Below are 7102 nucleotides of genomic sequence, written 5' to 3' on the forward strand. Positions count from 1 at the left end.
ATAAATTAAGATTAATTTTTATTAATGCAAAAGACTCCCTCTCTTTCCTGTCCAATACAAGTCAATAACCACATGTAGCTACTGAACACCTACAATGTAACTCTAATATAAATGGGGACTATAGTTTAATATTATGTCATTTTAACTACTTAAATAGCCAGAGGGCCTGATTGTTAGCATAACATCAAACATAGCACTAGTGGTAGAAATAAACTTTAGAGCCATGAGTGATTAATGGACTCCAATTGCTAACTGACTACAAAGGAAATGCCTATTCTGAATAAGTCTCAGAACCAACAGAAAGATAAGGCCTATAGTAATAGAAATAGAGTTCTCAAGGAAACCACAATGTAGCAAACACCTGTAGGTAGAAGTCTAAGTAGGAAAAAAAATCAAAGCAACCAACAAAAAACAATATCAATGACAAGACATTAGAAACTATGAAGAAAAGCAGCCAGGGTCAAAAGAACACCCTTGGTGAACAGAGTTCTCCAAAATAAGAGTTGAGCTTGTCCTACTCTCCCCTCATCAGCAGACCCCAGACAGTCTACATGTCCCCTCAGGTTCTAAATCAAACCAAATACTGTCATCTGTACACTAGCCATTCCTCCCCTTGGGGATTCCTCTAACGCCTCCTCAGTCTCAGACCAGAACCCCAGGACAAACTTTAGAGAAGGGCAGCAGGATGACGGTGGCTACAAAAAAAAGTAAGTTTGTCATTAGTTTTTGCCAGGTACATGCCATACACTCAGTGCTCAAGAGGATGAGGCAGGTAGATTATAAATTGGGAGTCCAACCCAGGTTCCACACCAGGGAGCATGTCTTAAAGGAGGATTTTTTTAAAGTTCCATCATCCTAGTGAAACTAACAAACTACCACAGCCAGGTTGGTAGTACTGATCAACTATTACCTACTGAGAGATACATCCTAAAAGCACCCAATTTGTACTTATCACTTCTTTCTTTCCTTCTAAACACCTTAAAATCTAAAGCATCCTGTCTGTTGCTTTAATTGACTACTTTTGTTTGCTTGTTTGTTTTCCCAAGACAGGGTTTCTCTGCCTTGGCTGGCCTGGACTCACTCTGTAGACCAGGCTGGCCTCGAACTCACAGAGATCCGCCTCCCTCTGCCTCCCAAGTGCTGGGATTAAAGGGGGAACCACTGCTCCTGGCTTACCTTTCTTATACTTAATCTTCAGGAAAGCAAGGACCACATCCTGGTCATAATCATACCCCAAGCACTTAACACAAAGTCTAGTGTGCATCAGGTGCTGAGTGTTGAAAGGAAGATACAGCTACAGGAACTTTCTAAACACATATGTAGCAAGGCTCAGTGCAAGCCCAGGGAGAGTACTTGCCCACTGAGTCTGACCCAGTGTCTGAGTCAGGCCCAGGGTCTGAGAGTCAGGAACCAAGTTTTTGGAGTGAAAGGTAGTATTAATACCAAACCAGTGCTACTAAATAAACAAAACAGAATCAAGAATGTATTCATTTTACTGTGTAAATAAAGGTGGTTTGGGTATAAAGAAACACCGGGAGGTGGGAGTGGGGTGTGTGCGTGGGGGTGGGGGGTTGTCACTAAATTTAAAGTGTTTGTATGTGTGCAAATGAAGTACTACTCATGATGAGGTGGCGTTAGGGGTGCACATACCAGAGGGCATGTCTGAAGTTCAGAGGGCACCTCTGTGGTTTTGTTCTTTCCTTCTGCCTTTACATGGAAGCTGATGACCAACTCAGGTCACCAGACTTCTGTGGCCTGACCCCACAATTGTATTTTTGACAGAATTGTAATAACTGGTTAAACATCTAGTTATTTCAATTTACATTTATGTTAATAAAACAGATCTAAGAAGAACACAGAACTATGGATAAAAAAAGAAAAAAGAAACTTTAAAGAACTAAAAGAGGTGCTGGAGAGATAGCTGAGAAGTTAAGAGCAGTTCAGTTCAGTTTCCAGCATCCAAACCAGCACTGCACAGCTCATAACCACTTATAACTCCAGCTCTAGGGGAATGCAATGCCTCTCGCCTCCACTGACACCTGCACACTCATGCACACACCCCAATTAAAGACACTAACAAAAACAAATATTTGGAAAGACCTGAAAGTTATCTGGGAAGGAGACTGCTTGTACGTGTTGCACTGGCAAGATGGCTCTCAGTGGGAAAAGGTCTGCTATAAGCCTGATAGCCTGAGTTTGATCCCCGAAATCCAGTCACTTTCTGACCTCCATAGTGTTTTACACCATGCGTGTACGCTTGTACTACCATCGACATCACATACACAACAATAATAATTTTTTAAATGTAAGTATTGGGATGGACGATGGATCAAGTGTTCTTTCAGAGGACTTGAATTTGTATCCCAAAACCCACGGACAGTTTGTAACAAGTGTAACTCCAGCTCTGGGAATCCAACACCCATTTCTGGGCTCCTAAGGGACCAGTATTCACTGCATGTGTATGTATGTATATACAAGCTCACACATGTACACATATACACGAGTGTGTATATACACACACATTTTTCAATCAAGATAAATCTTTAAAAGATAAGTATTAACAAACATATTTTTAAAAGTTCAAGGAAGGAAACGGTTAGGAGGGAAGAGAAAGGAAGGCCTGTAAGCAAATACAAGGCAAATGAAGAGCCAGAAAAAATATTTGCAATGCAGAGCAAAAGGCTGCTATCCTAGACAGATAAAAGGCACAATAAGAAAGATCTTACAAGCATAAACATTGAACTGTGGCCAATCTGAACCAGGACACACTGCAAGTGGACGGTACACATCATCTCCAAAAGTGCAAAACTATCATACAAATAATCTCCTACACCCATCACATCTTAGGTTAAATAAAAATATATTTTGCACTGCCTCTCTCTTGTCATACTGCTATGAAAAAAAATTTTCAATTACTTAACATGACTCTGATTTTTCAATTTGCATTGTATTTTTATTGGCACAGCTGGTGTGGTTTATATAAACCACAGTAAAACTGTGGCTGAATTTTATCTTGTAGATTGAAGAGCCACTGAAGGACTTTGAGCCTAGGACTACCATAATCTATAAACACATTCAGGGCTGGCAAGATGGCTCATGTGGGTAAAAGTTCTTGCTGTGCGAGACTGATGACCTGAGTTTGATCCCAAGAACCCATGTAAACATAAAAGGGGAGAACTGAGTCTACAAAGCTGTCCACTGACCTCTACACACACATGCTCGCTCGCGCTCTCTCTCTCTCACACACACACACACACACACACACACACACAGAGAGAGAGAGAGAGAGAGAGAGAGAGAGAGAGAGAGAGAGAGAGAGAGAGACACAATTTAAAAATAAACATATTTAAATGGCTTCCTGAAACTGGAGCAGCCAGCCAGAGCAGACTATAGGGAGCAAAACCTGAAGGAAGGGTAACAATTAGATGACTGCTGTTATCATCTTCTATAAAACAAAGGGGTTGAGACATCACCTTTGGAGTATGTTTTGAAAGTGGAGCCAGCCTATTCACACTTAAACCTCTTGGAACGCCTAGGCTCACACAATACTACCTCAGTCTCTGGAGTAGCTGGGACTTACAGTGGCATAGAGCGTCCAGGTGCATGCACACACATTCTTTGGTAAAAATTTTAAGACAAATTTGGATATACTTTTAAAGACTTTAAAATGTTCACATGCTTTGACTCAGCATCTGTACCAAGAATGAATCCTAAAGATGCAAAATACATACAAAGACCACAGGTATGCCTGACAAATGTTAATTTACAATGCTTATCTGTGGAAGTACTGTGAGTGCTTTTTTCTGCCTTCCTACTCATTTTCAAACTTGGGGGAGGGAGGGAGGGAAATCCCCAAACTCTCCGCCATTGCCATTATAATGAAATACAAAACTAATTTTTTAAAGTAGGGTCTACTACTCTATAAAAACAAAACATTTGCAAGCTACAGACATTACCAATGCTCCTCCCAGCCAGATGATCCTAGCACTGGAGCCAGTGACAGGGGATCTCTATGAGTTCCAGGCCAGCCTGGTCTACATAGAGTTCTCTAGGTTACATAGTGAGACCTTGTCTAAAAAAGCTCCTCTCTCATGCCTTCAACAAAACAAAAACAAGTTATTCAAAGCTATACAGTCATGTTACACACACACACACACACACACACACACACACACACAGACCCCATCTTTAAGAAATTAAGAAAATACTGTTCCACAATTTGTCTAGAGCATACCTTGGGACAATCTTTTTTTGTTTGATTGATTGATTTTGTTCTTGTTTTTCAAGACAGGGTTTCTCTGTGCAGCCTTGGCTGTCTAGGACCTGCTTTGTAGATCAGACTGGCCTCAAACTCAGTGATCTGCCTGCCTCTGCCTCCCTGAGTGCTGGGATTAAAGGCATGTACTATCACGCCCAGGGCATTCTTAAACATAAAAATATACTTCAATATGTGGTTGGCAAGCCCTAAAATACCTACTATACATTCACATATCTTTCTCAAAAGTTGCTGAGTGACAAGTGGGTCCTAATGTTTCCCCCCCACACCCATCCAGCAAAGCCTGTGCCAACTAGGCAGAGAAAGCTTACTACTCATTTCTTTTGCAAGAGTGTTTTAAGGCAAAGAAGATTCCTCAATAATCTGCCAAAGACTGAAGGGAGGGGAGAAGTGGTGGAGAACAGAAAGAGTCGCTTACAAAACACCAAGTGTTTTCTCCAACTTGCTAGTTTCACACTGAAAGGCCACCAAATAGTGCCAGATTTTCCACAACCCCTTGAAGGGATTCAATGTAAAAAGATGAACAGAAACCTTAGTTCCTCATGCAAATATAACAACTAGGAACCAATCACAAGGACAATGAATCTATTTGATTAATGGAAGCAGAATCTTTTGCTTGTTTGGTTGGTTTTGTTTTGTAAACAGAGTTTCTCTGTGTAACAGATGCCTGACTGTCCTGGTCTCGAATATGCTGGCCTCAAATTCTCAGAGAATGTCCTGCCTCTGCCTCCCAAGTGCTTGGGGACAAGGCCTCAGCCACCAAACCACATCTGGCTTTAGGAAGCAGTCTTAAGGTTTTGATTTCTATTTTCCTCCTGATTGCCTAAAACTTTCTCCTAGGATCTACAGTATTTACTTTAGACAGTGCAATAACTTGTGCAACAAAAGCTGCAAGAAAAGTTCGCTGAGTACACTTATTAGAAGCAAAACAAGAAACACTGTCCCAATTCCTGGGTTAAGAGCAAAACACACCATTAAAACACAATGAAATGGCCTGGTCTACACAGCGAGTTCCAGGACAGCAAGAGCTACATAGTGAGATCCTACCTTAAGACAAAAGAAAAGAGGAAAACAACAACAAACCACAATGAAATATACAAACTATAACCATACACTCTCTGTTCAAAGTTCAAAGGGAGAGGAACCTAAAATGACATGGTTTGAAGAGAATAGTTTGTGACAGAACTAATTTTTAAAAGGCCAGATAAATAAAATCTGCAAGTCAAGAATGTTTACCTCAGAAAGAAACAGTAAACTGGAGTAGGGCAGATAAAAAAAACTCAGGGGTGCATACAAGTTTGGGTACTGTTCTAGTCCTTGCTTCGGGTTGAGAAGTCTGGGATTTTCAGTATGTTTTCTCTTTTTATAGTGCATCGTGTTATGTACTCTCCTGGCATTAACCACTACACTACTTTAAAAACTTTGTAGTATAACGTACATTTAATAAACTGTACAGACTTAAAATCCTGTGAGTTTTGACATTAACACAGCAGAGTATGGCTGCAGTCAAAATAATAAACCAAACTCGAAATTTTCCCGTGCTTCTTACCCCCCCCATTCATGTTTTTAAAGGTAATAAAAGAAAATTAGGACAACCTGTTTTGTCTATTTAAATGCTCATGGTTTACCAAGTTACCCCAGTAGGCCTAGAGACAATACATAAAACAGCAATTGTCATTAAATACTATATAAATAATCTCAAACGCCTACGTGGCATTTTACATTAGGGAAAAAGATAAATTTTCTAATCTGGTTTGAAAGTGGCGTTTAATTTCGTTTTTTTTCCGGAGCTACCAGGTGCTGACAACCAAGCTAATTAGCATGCACAGCTTGGAGGTGACCCCAAGGCCCCGGCTCCCACACACGGGCGACTACTCTGGGTAATGACAGCAAATGAGAGCTTTGACCAAACGAGAGTTAAATTGACTTCAGATGCCACATTCCGTGCGGCTTGTTTACGCATCAAACAGTGAGAAACTTGAAAACGCTCTCAAGAGGAGCAGAGAGCTTGAAATCCCGGTGACTCCATCTGAGTCCTTCCGCGCCTCAGCCGACAAAAGGGACGTGGGGGCGCAGCCCGGCGAGCAGCAGCTGCTCCGAATCCGCCCCAGGCGCGCCCACCGGGACCCCGAGCTCAGTGCGCGCCTGGGGAGCCCGGGACCGCGCCCCACCGGGACCGCGCCCTCAGCTAGCCGCCGCGAGGCCACCTGCTGCGCCGCCCGCGCCGCTTCCGGCTCCCAGGCCGCCCGGAGGCTGCCCCCACCGCTGCCCGCGCTCCTCACCTGGCGGCGGCCCTCTCCGCCGGACGCGCTGCCGCTGCCGCCGCCGCCGCCGCCGCCGCCGCCGCTGCCTCTGCCTCCCGCCGCCGCTGAGTGAGGACAGGTGAGGCCGCCGAACCTCCGCTCGCTCCCGGCCCGCCGCCGCCGCCGCCGCTGCCGGCCCTCCGTCCGCTGTTTATTAAACTTTTCTGTTTGGCTGCTCAGCCTGTGACGCGGCCTCCGGGGAGCGCTCGCGATTGGCTCGCACCGCACGCTGACGCGGCAGTCCCAGCCCGCTGCCTAATTATGACCGGCCCGGGCGGGGCCGCGAGCCGGAGGCGGCGTGGGGGCGGGGCCAGAGCTCGGAGAGTGAGACTATTGGTCAGGGCACTGGAGGGGCGTGGCAAGGAGGCGCCGCTTTTCCCTCAGCCACGCCCCTGCCTCCTAGAGGTCGGCTTAGGCTCGCTCTCTGGTGTTGCCGCAGGGGCAGGAGGGTCCTGTGCGACTTTGGTAGGTCAGATGACTTAGATCCGGGCTCTGCAGCCTCTCAGGTAGTAGCTGCGCTTGT

At 44.4% G+C, this 7102-nt stretch overlaps 1 protein-coding gene across 5 annotated transcripts in view; it reads right to left on the minus strand.

The window, feature by feature from the left end:
• The window catches only part of ZFAND6 (zinc finger AN1-type containing 6), a 70835-nt gene extending 64104 nt beyond the window's left edge, over nt 1-6731 (minus strand). For 2 of the 5 annotated variants that reach the window (XM_084767637.1, XM_084767638.1), the window contains exon 1: nt 6559-6731. The gene's annotated coding sequence lies outside the window, so the exon portion shown is untranslated. The remainder of the gene's footprint in view (nt 1-6558) is intronic. The other 3 variants (XM_084767632.1, XM_084767633.1, XM_084767635.1) reach the window with 3 other exon arrangements.
• Nucleotides 6732-7102: the final 371 nt, after the last annotated feature.

The sequence above is a fragment of the Acomys minous genome (genome assembly GCF_964271855.1).
Source record: "Acomys minous genome assembly, chromosome: 2".
NCBI lineage: Eukaryota > Metazoa > Chordata > Mammalia > Rodentia > Muridae > Acomys > Acomys minous.